At 41.0% G+C, this 11,348-nt stretch overlaps 1 long non-coding RNA gene across 1 annotated transcript in view; it reads left to right on the forward strand.

The window, feature by feature from the left end:
• The window catches only part of LOC142830493 (uncharacterized), a 52,064-nt gene extending 42,075 nt beyond the window's left edge, over positions 1–9,989 (forward strand). The window contains exon 3 of the long non-coding RNA XR_012905788.1: positions 8,928–9,989. This is a non-coding gene — a long non-coding RNA (uncharacterized LOC142830493). The remainder of the gene's footprint in view (positions 1–8,927) is intronic.
• Positions 9,990–11,348: the final 1,359 nt, after the last annotated feature.

Genomic DNA, 11,348 nt, shown 5'->3' on the forward strand with positions numbered 1-11,348 from the left:
TTCCAGGATCTGGCCCCACTCAAAAGTCAAATTGTTTCTTCCTGCAGAAAGCCCAAGGCTCTTCTCTGTAAGAATGGATGAGATAGTATGCCCACCACCAAAACAGGGTAGTATTATAGATCTCCCACTCCTCTTCTGCTGCTACCCCAGAAGTCTCATCTCCACTACTTCGTATGATCCAGCTCTATACCTTGCCATAGGCAAAGGTCTTTCCTGCATAGTTCTGACTCCACAGCCTGTCCCCGCTGGTTATTCAGCCTTTTAGTCTCTATGTTAGAGTTGCTACTCCAGGCCAGTGTAACTGAGAACCAGATCTGATCTAGAAGTTTCAAATTTGTCTTGACTTCTGTTTTTTCTCATGGAGGACAATACATGCAAACCAAATTTGAGCATATGAGGTTCAATAGTTTAAATGCATCAACTGCCCCTGTTACGAAGTTTTATGGTATTCAAGTATGTGTACTAAAAACATTTTTAGATGCACTAAAGCTAACATAGCTTAGAATTTCATGGTACACATTTGCTTTAGGTCAGTGTGACAATGTAAGTCTCTATGTAGGTGACCTGATGTTCACAGGAGACTAGTGATGTGTACACAAAATTTGAACAGTGAGATACTTGAAGTCTGCATCTCAGTGGGCAATGCATGCAACATTGCTTGGATGGAGGTTGGAATATTTCACCCATTTCATTTTAAATAAATCAGTATTTACTAATTCCTTAGTTTGACTGGCAGTCTTACCACCCATCCTTCCACTGTTCCATCCCTCCTGCCCATTTTTCACACTCTTAACTCTTGATAGAGGCTACTCTACCTGACTACAATTTCCTTCAGCTCCAGGGAGCGAACTTGTGCTTGGTACTCTGCAGAGGCATGGAATTGGTCCTTACACCATCTCCTTCTCCCCCGCCCCATATCCCTTTCCCACAGACCCCATCAGAGCACCAAAAGGATTTTTATGACTGTTTATTTCATTTTCTTCTTATATCAATGGCCTCTCCTTCAGCTACTTGATTCCTAACCGGGGTATAATATTCTCATTGCCAAAATATATCCCCAACTCCAAATAGTTCCCCATTAATTAATGCATCCAAAGGAAAATGTTTCAGTTAGAAGGGGGGTACTGTTGGAAACAGAGAAAGGGAAGAATATGTGGTTGGCTGATAAAGCAGGCTGTACTACAGAAAGATGCATATTAGATAACCTATTGAAATATTTGAGGTATTTTCTTATTTTTGTGTACAGCAAGTAATCTGTGTAAACCTCACTGATGGAGATGGGAATACATGCTAGTTGAATATTAAATACTATTTTATAACTACTAGGAATGTAATAATGTAGTCAATTAACCGATGAATCAATAAACAAAAGCTTATAGGTTAATGCTATAGACTACATGCATTTCCTTCCCCTCTCACCATTAAATTTTTTAGCAGGCTGGCCACAAGCCCTGCTCAGTCCCAGCTTACACTGGGTCTGGGACCTACCCCTGCTGCAGCTCTGAATTTAAAGTGTATTAGGAGCCAGGTGGGCAGGCAGCCCGGCTCAGTTCTGGCTCATGCTGGGTCTGGGAGCTCAGGCCTTACCCTAAACCGGGGCTGCTGCCACTCCACACTGCTACCTCTTTATCAGAGGCAGCAGCACAGGGTGACAGGCATGTGGTCCTCGTGGAGACAGAGGAAGCAGTGTGGAGTGGTAGCGGGCTCCTTGGGAGTGAGGCCGAAGCACATTGGCTGCCGGCCCCTCCCCCGAGGACTATAGAATAGTTGACTAACCAATAAGAATTCATGAGGTTACTCTACTATTCAATTAACTGATATTTAACATCCCTACTAGGTACAGTTAGGAATAACTTTTCCTGTGCTCTATAGCTTAAATAGAATTAATCTGTTCTCTCCCTTCACTCTAGGTAGCAGCTATGTAAATATGGGGAATCCTGATAGTTAGTTTTTCTGCCAATGGAATGTTCTAGTACAACAGTCCCACCCTAGGTGTTCTCATCTTCAAACAAGATTATGGGCACACAATGTAGGAAATCACCAGCAAAAACCACATGATTTGCACTTAATTCATAGCTATCATATGGCAAGACTCATTTAGCAGCTGTGGTTTAATCACATTAGGAGACATGATTTGAAGTGTATGAGATAGTCTCAAAGCACAGAAAAGATGTAAACAGAGTAAAATATTTTATGGTTATGCAGCCACTGCTGTAAAATATTTTCTAGCATGAGGGATAGCATCCAACAGACTACACGAGTAGTCTTTATTTATGCATAGTTCCCTTGATTTTGCTCCTTTTAGGTTGCAGGATCTGGTCTTTGTTCTGTACAAAGTCAATGCAGGAGTGTGTCTGATTTACACAGGAGTCTGGACTAGCAGCTAGACAACTCCAGGTCTGGAAGAATCGACATACTATTATAAAAGGAGAGGTATCCATCACGCCATCGGTCACAGAGAACATTTGAGAACATACTGAAAGACTTGAGAAGTGTGGGTCTGGGGTGGGTCCTCCAGTGGCCTAATAGACCTTCAAAACCTGGGGTCGAAACTAACTTTTAGGCCATTTTTAAAGTTGCACTTATTAAATATCCCATTGCTCCTCAGAGAAAAACTATGCATCCAAATCATTACACTTCCATGTACCGCAGTAAGGTTAGGTCTACACGACAGCTTTTTCCAATTTTTTTTTTGGAAAAAGCTTTTCCGAAATTTGGCCCACCTACACTGAGCCAAATTTCAGAAAATTCCCCCTCTTTCAGAAGATCCCTTCTTCCTCATGGAATGAGGAAGACAGGGCTGCTGAAAGAATGTATTTGCACTTCCGCAAAAAAAAGCAAAAGCGCAAACGCGTTCCATGGACATGGCGGAGTTTTTCCAGGATTAGGATTAGGCCTCTGTTGGAGTATTGTGTCCAGTTCTGGGCACCACATTTCAAGAAAGATGTGGAGAAATTAGAGAAGATACAGAGAAAAGCAGCAAAAATTATTAAAGGTCTAGAAAATATGAACTATGAGGGAAGACTGAAAGAACTGGGCTTGTTTAGTTTAGAAAAGAGAAGACTAAGAGGGGATATGATAGCGGGGCGAGGAAGAAAAATTATTCTCCTTGGTCTCTCATGATAGGACAAGAAGCAATGGGCTTAATTTGCAGCAAGGGAGGTTTAGGTTGGACATTAGGAAAAACTTCCTAACTGTCAGGGTGGTTAAACACTGGAATAAATTGCCTAGCGGGGTTGTGGAATCTCAATCACTGGATATATTTAAGAGCAGGTTAGACAGACACCTGTCAGGGATGATCTAGATGGAGCATGGTCCTGCCGTGAGGGCAGGGGTCTGGACTCGACCTCTCAAGGTCCCTTCCAGTTCTATGATTCTATTTCAATGTAGGTTATACAATTAGCATAGCTTAAGGTACATAGTTTATTTCGAGTTTAGCACTGATGTGTAGATGTACCCTAAGGTGCCACAGGAATACTCATTGTCTGTATCTGGATGTTTATCACAATAATTTGCTTTTTAAAAATTTGATATTTGGTGCTTACTACCCAAATGCTTCTCTGCTCACTGTCCCTTGGTCTTTGTGGGATTTGTTTTTCTTTTAATCTAATCTTTTTAATGTTCCTTTCAATATTGCCCTTGTTTAGGAGAACAGAATGTAAGTTTTCAAATGATTCCTTGCGAATGCCGGCTACTCCAAGAGACTCACATAATGTATTATCTTGACTTTCGGTAGTTTAAAAACAAACCTATCTTTCATTAAAAACACAAAGCCTAATTTGCATATAAATCCTGCCAAAGTCCATCTGGTTTTATGGCCTGATTAGAAGTCATAATAATTTTCTGCAACATTTAACAAATATTAACCTAGTTTTTTATGCATACAGTAAAAAGTATTATATGTTAAATGGACCTTAGATTTTTAAAAATCAAGCTGATAACAACCTTAAAATGTTTCCTCTTTAAAGAAAAAAATCTATGAAGATAGACAAATGTAAATAAGCATCCAGCTTTAACAATAAGCCAAAACACACGTTAATCCCATTTTTAAACAAGGCCCAAAACAAGCCAATCCTTAAAAGAATCACATTATGTGACTAAATCCACCCAGCATGCAGTCTGGGTTCTGGGACTGTTATGGGCCTGCTGTGCATCCCTGAAATAGTTCCTGGAGTGTTATTAATGCGGATGTATATTTTCGTTAGAAGAAAAAAATGTTCCTAGCACTAAATAACTACAAAATAATGCTTGAAAGTGTTAGAACGTAAGAACGACCATACTGGGTCAGATCAAAGGTCCATCTAGCCCAGTAACATGTCTGCCGACGGTGGCCAAAGCCAGGTGCCCCAAGGAGAATGAACAGAACAGGTAATCATCAAGGGATCTGTCCCTTGTCAACCATTCCCAGCTTCCAACAAAAAGAATTACAGACACCATTCCTGCCCATCGTAGCTAATTGCTATTGATTAGCTTCTGTTCTTTTTTGAACCCTGTTAGTGACTTGGCCTTCATAACATATTCTGTAAAGAAATATTTCCTTTTGTTTGTTTTAAACCTGCTGCTTTTTAGTTTCCTTTGATGCCCTCTCGTTCTTGTGTTATTAATAGTAAACTAGGGGGCTGCACCCCTTGATCACTATGCTTGCCAACTCCCCTCTTGGCCAGAGAGGACCTGGCCCAGAGGCCATCCCCAGCTCTTGGGCCCCCCACCTGGCCCTAGCTCTTTGCTCCTCCAGTCACCTTGAGGGTCCAAGCCAAGGTCATGTTCTCCCTCTGGCCACTGGGAGGGGCAAAGACGAGGTTCTTTCCCTCCTCCTGCCCCCCCACCGCTGGGAAGGATCGGAGGCTATCTTGGCTCTTCCGCCTGCCTCCAGGTCAAGCCTGGTCCCAAGGCCACCCCAGCTGCTGAGGGGTGGGGAGATGAGATGAAGCTGCACCAGGCCCAGTTTTTCCTCTGGCCTGCCAAGAGAGGCTGGACGGAAGCTGCACTGGGCCCGGTTTTCCCTCCAGCCTGCTGGAAGGGGCTGGGCCGGAGCCTCACTGGGCCCAGTTTTCCTTCCATCCACTGGGAAAGGGTGGGGGGAGGAGGGCCCAGCTGTAGGAGCCCCAGCGCTCCATGTGGGCCCTGTCATCTAGAGTTGCCAATTGTTTAACCAAAAATACCGAACACCCCCCCTAAAAAAAACAACCCCTGGGGGGAAAAAAGAGGGAGACCAAAGAAAAAAAAGGATCCCTAGAGTTATTAAGCAAATAAATAAATAAATAAATAAATACATATTTTTAAAAACAAAAACAGCATGGCCCCTTTAAGAAATGCCTTTGAGGCTTTTTGGCCCTAACAGGCTGCTGTTGGTCATCAGCCATCTTGTTTTCCTGCTCTGGGCCAGACAGCACCCCTGCGGAACCAGGTAAGCACCTGGGATTTTTGCCTCCTAGTTGGGAAAAAGTCAGAAAATACCTGACATTTTAGATGTCAAGCATTGGCTGAATTTTTTTTACCGGACAGGAGGCAAAAATACCGGACTGTCTGGGTCAATACCAGACACCTGGCAACCCTACTGTCATCCCACAGGAAAATCTTTTGTTTATATATATACAGGCAGTCCCCGGGTTACGTACAAGATAGGGACTGTAGGTTTGTTCTTAAGTTGAATTTGTATGTAAGTCGGAACTGGTACATATTGTAGGGGAAACTCTAGCCAAACATTTCTCCAGAGCTCAGTTTTATTCTCCCACACCTCACTTCCCTCAGTCCTTTATTCTCAAGCTGAGGTGTCTGCTGAGAAAAGCCGCTCCGCATCTCCCTTGTCTGCTGGGGGGGGCGCTAGCTTCGCGTCTCCCTGGTCTGCTGGGGGGGTGCTAGCTTTGCATCTCCCTGGTCTGCTGGGGGGAAGCAGCTAGTGCGGGGTTGCCTCACCCCGTTTGTAAGTAGGGATCCAATGTAAGTCGGATCCATGTAACCCGGGGACTGCCTGTATATATATAGAGAGAGAGAAAACACTTTCTTATTTATTTTCTCCACACCAGTTATGATTTTTTAGATCTCAATCATATCCCTTCATAGCTGTCTGTTTTCCAGGCAGAAGAGCCCCAGTCTTAATAATCTCTCCTTAAATGGCAGCTGTTCCATTCCCCTAATCGTTTTTGTTGCCCTTTTGAAACCTTTCCCAATTCCAAGATATCTTTTTTTTTTTGGTTGTGTTGGGGTAACCCTATTTATAGGGAGCTTTTAAAAAACCTTTTCAGAAGAGGAAATGGTTGATCATGATTTGAACCCTTAGCAATCCTGTGTATTTTATTTCAACATCAGGAAAGTTAAACAAAACACTGAGATGGGCACCTAGCAAATGTTATTCACTTCCTTTAATAATACTTAACTGAACTATTTTAAAACAAATGATTTCTGAGAACACCTGGTGTTTTTAAAATGTACTGATAGCTATCTTTGCTAGTATATTCTAGGAGAAATTTATTGCCCTGAAAGAACAAAACCTTGATAAGAATAAATCTCTAGAACTCTGTTACATTGTACATCTTTCAGCAAATGTCTAGGTATATGGAAGGAAACTTCTCTAAACAAATAGCTGAAAAGGATTGTGGTAGCTCTGTAAAGCAAAGAAAGGTCACGTATTCATTGGCAAAATAGAATTATCAGGGCTTCTTGCACCCAGATTTTCAGACCAAATCTCCAGACGTGGCAGGCCTCTAGTTTGTGTATGCAAACCACCATTTGTACATTTATATTGGGCAATTCCGTCTGTCTACTATGTATGGGCATATGTGGGCTTTGCACATGTAAAATGGGTTCATGCACATAAAAGTGTTACCAACTCTTGGACTTTACTGAAACGGTTTTTTGTATTTTTCTTAAAGGCCTGCTTGGAATCATGAGATTAACAAAAAAAAAATGGGATTAACAAAAAAAGTAATTTTATAGACAACTATTTTGTCCTGGCCTACAAAAGTATGAAAAAATGCAGGAGGCTCAAAAAAATTCAGAAGATAAATATAAAGAACCTCAAATGTATGTTTCAAAATGCATAAATTTTAAGTCAATTTCTTGATATTTTGAAGGACAATCTTATTATTTTTCACAAAACTGGGTCATGAGGCAACAAAATGTTGATAAAGGCAAAGCCATGCACATTGGGAAACAATCCCAACTAAACATATAAAATGAGGGGATCTAAATTAGCTGCTCAAGAAAGGTTTTGGAGTCATTGTGTATAGTTTTCTGAAACATCTGCTCAATGCTCAGTGACAGTTCAAAAAGCTAATGCTTATTATGAAAGGGATAGATTATAAAACAGACAATATCATAATGCCACTATATAAATCCATGGTATGCCCACACCTTGCATACTGCATACAGTTCTGGTCTTTTCATCTCAAAAATATATTTGAATTGGAAAAGGTAAAGAGAAGGACGATAAAAATGATTAAGAATAGGGAACAGCTTCTCTTTGAGGATTGTTTTAAAAGACTGAGGCTTTTCAGCTTGGAAAAAAGAAGACGAACGGATATGGTAGAAGGCTATAGAAATTGTGAATGGTGTAGAGTCTCAGAGGGTAGCCATGTTAGTCTGTATCTGCAAAAACAATGAGGAGCCCTGTGGCACCTTAGTGCTTGTCTACACTACAAAGAAGAAGGAAGCTGCCAGAAGCCGGGCATGGCCAATGGGGAATGGATCATTTAGTTATTGCCAGTGCTGTTCATTCCCTCTGAAGCACCTGGCTAGATGGAATTTTGGCCTGACCCAACGTGTCTGTTTTTATTTTTGAGTGCGTGGGGTTGGCAATACAAAAGCTACAACTGAAACTTTGCCTTGTCCTGGCCTTGCTTCTCCAGGTGGTATAGACATAAACAAGCTGCCTTATGCTATCCTGCTCTCTACAGAAGGTCTAGCTTTGTGTTACAGTCACATTCTAACCTAGATTAGGGACCAGCAACATCAAAATGTTAGGGGTATCGATGTGGGGCAGAGGGAGTTAATGGATACCTTGGGAAGTAATTTCTTTATCATCAAAGAACAGTGCAAATCTATCTAGGCAGCATCCTGTCATACACTGACACTGATTAGACAGAAGCTTCAGGGGGTTGCCGAGTTAATCTGTTACAGAAGAAAACAACAACAAATGGTCTGGTAGCACTTTATAGACTTACAAAACATGTAGCTGGTATCATGAGCTTTCATGGGCACAGCCCCCTTCTTCAGCTGACCGGAGTTATGAATTTAGGATGTGTACACCCAAAATAAATAGGAGAGGGGAAGGGAAGAAAAAGAGAGGAGGTGGGGGACAGAGAGCAGAGGGAATCAGTAAGTATCTGAAGATTGGGTCATTAAACCCAAGCAGATAAGAATCAAAGTTAATAGATAGACTCCCATGTCAGGAAGGATACTACACAAAGAGTATCCTTTGCACCTTCAACTTTCATCATGATTGAGTCCATTAGCAATTACTGATTCCCTCTGCTCTCTGTCTTCCACCCTCCCTACTCCCCTTCCCCTCTCCTATTTATTTTGGGTCTGCACATCCTAAACTCACAACTCCGGTCATCTGAAGAAGTGGGCTGTGCCCATGAAAGTTTGTGATACCATCTACATGTTTTGTTAGTCTATAAAGTGCTACCTGACCATTTGTGGGTTTGTTTTTTTTACTGATTAGACAGGCAGTGAGGATAATTGATAACATGAAGGCTGCTATTTCGCTCTCTTTGAAATACTGATGGCTAATCCTTCCCACTTCCCTTCAAACCTCTATATGTTAGCTTTCCTAGCACAGGCTCTAATGCCACAGTGCTGGGTACACACAGCAAAATGCTTCTAAAGCTACATAGCATGTCATACCTATTTTCTTAGCCTAGAATGTTTGTCAGACTAACACGGCTACATTTCTATCACTGTCTTTGTTCTGATTTCCTGCCCAGGTTCCATAAGCATAAGAGAACTAAGAAGAGCAGCAGGAGCCTTGAGATGAGGGTGAAAACCACTGATGAGATGTTACTTGGTGCAGCCACAGGCAATTATTTTCAGATATGTATGTGAGTATTTAAACCTACTGCACATTTTAGGGTTTCCGGAAAACGTATCCTGGTACTCATCAAACTGCTTTGATGGCACGCTACCCAAAAGTACCAATTCGGTTGGATATTTCTGTCCTGGCTTATCTCTTTTGATTATGAAGTGTATAATAAATATGCATGCAATAACAGCATGTCACTCAGCATTGTTACACAGACAAGGACCTTAGATGTCATATTTACAAATCTACTTGTCAGGGCACAGCTGCTACAAGTCTACCTGAATGTATTGAGCTCGTCATTTAATGACTTTTGAAGCTGTAAATTGTGAATAATTCAAGTACTGCCCTAATGCAAAGATCAGTGACAGCTGTCCTGTGGGAGGGGCTGTAAAGCCAAGACAGTCAGCAGCAGTGATAAACAGCAGGATACCTAAAGTGACCACTGCTCTATCCTCCCACACATCTTATTCACCTACACTTCTTTTGATGACTTTCAGCATCAAGAGAAAAGTTAATTTATGAAAAAAATAGAAAAATTAATTTACTCTTTAAAGCAACAAAAGAGAACATTAGAACCTGGAAGCCCGACCTATGTAATACTTGATCAAACAGCTTCCAGGGTAGAAAGGAATATATCCTTTGATTTGTTAGCGTGTTGAGAAATAGATGTGAAGAACATGTTTACTATTTCTAAGAATCTTCATGAGATCAAAAGAGTAAATGAATGCTACTTTGTCAGAGAAGTCTGCTGTTATTTCCTTGCTCCCCTGGTTTGCTTTTACTCACATTCAACGAAAACAGACATTTTAGAAAAGAATAACATTCTCATTTAAACCACTTTGGAAAAAAATACAATTAACACTAGTGATCCAGTTTAGAAGGAAAGTTAGAGGATTCAGAGCTACAAGACACATATCAGCCGTCTCTACCTTGGGGACTATTGGAAGTATACGTTTTGATTGTATAGTTTCAGTGAAAAGTGTGTGCCCACGTGCAAATCAGGCTTCAGAGTGAATTATCACGTTTAGCATTTTTTCTTTTTCTAATCACAAAATAGACACACAGTTTGCATTCCTGAATGAATGCTAACTGTGCTGCTGCTACATTTCCTGTTAAGTCAACATGTGAAAGTAATGTGGAGAATTTTTTCCTTCCAATGATCTTTATAAATAAAGAGCAGATTCTGCTATTACACCACTGATTTCTCACCAGTGTGAAATCAGGATCAAGCCTACAATGAGGTTTATTTTCTATATGCAATCCAGTTAAATTCTGGGAAGGAAAAAGCCACTGATCTTCAGAAAAATGCAAACAAAGCCTCAGCAGCAGGCCATTATTACTTTGACTAATCAGAGAAACCACCTGCAGGAATAGCCCCTTTTCTGTTAACTCCCAGCAGAACCTTCCAAATGATGATTAATCACTGAATAAACTGAAGAACTGACAGCCACATAATGACAAAGAGAAAGCAGAAATGGGGACCGATCAGTGGATGCATGTGGTCCAAGCATGGGTGGGTGGAAGGGCCGAAGAAGATGGATGACTCTGTAAATGCTTGACACTTAAGTATCTTGTATAAAATAGGACTGTTATAGTAAAGCTTCTGCCAAACCCAAGCAAATAATGCTGTACACATCAAATTGACACACTTCCTTTAGTTGTCAAAAACCAGGTAGAGGGGCAACTTCCTATGAAATAAACTAATGAGGTTTTTAATTGGAAAGCTATGCTCAGATAATAACAGAAATAAGAGATACTGTAAATGACAGGCTAATCTATTACTGAGAAAGGCATTGTGAAGGTTTTACTGATTATATCCAGATTATTCTAACTGTGTCCCTACTAATTTGAAAAACGATGAATCACAGGGTTCAAACAGGGCTCAGATGAGTCAATTATACTAAGCAGTGATATCAAAAGCTCATATTTTCTACACTGAGGAATCAAGCATGTTATGCCCAACAACAAACAAAATGAGCTATATTACACATTCTCAATTGACCAAGTCATTAGCAACATGGAAGAATGTTTCTCTAATTTTTCAATATTTTCCGGATGTTCTTGCCCCCATGGAATCCCTTCTGGCAGACATTTGTTAACATGAAAAACACTTGTAGGAAATGAAAAAGTGTCTTGCAGCATTCTGCTGATATTCTTTCTAATTCTAGGGTTACATTAGAGCAGTGGTTTCCAACTTTTTTAATCACAAGATCACTTTTTCACTTTAAGTGCAATGTAAGATCTACCTCAAACCCAAATACCCTGGCCCCACTTCCTTCCCACCCCTTCGAGGCCCCACTCCTGCCCCGCCCTTCTCCGAGGCCTC

This window comes from Pelodiscus sinensis, chromosome 8 (assembly GCF_049634645.1).
Source record: "Pelodiscus sinensis isolate JC-2024 chromosome 8, ASM4963464v1, whole genome shotgun sequence".
NCBI classification, from domain to species: domain Eukaryota; kingdom Metazoa; phylum Chordata; order Testudines; family Trionychidae; genus Pelodiscus; species Pelodiscus sinensis.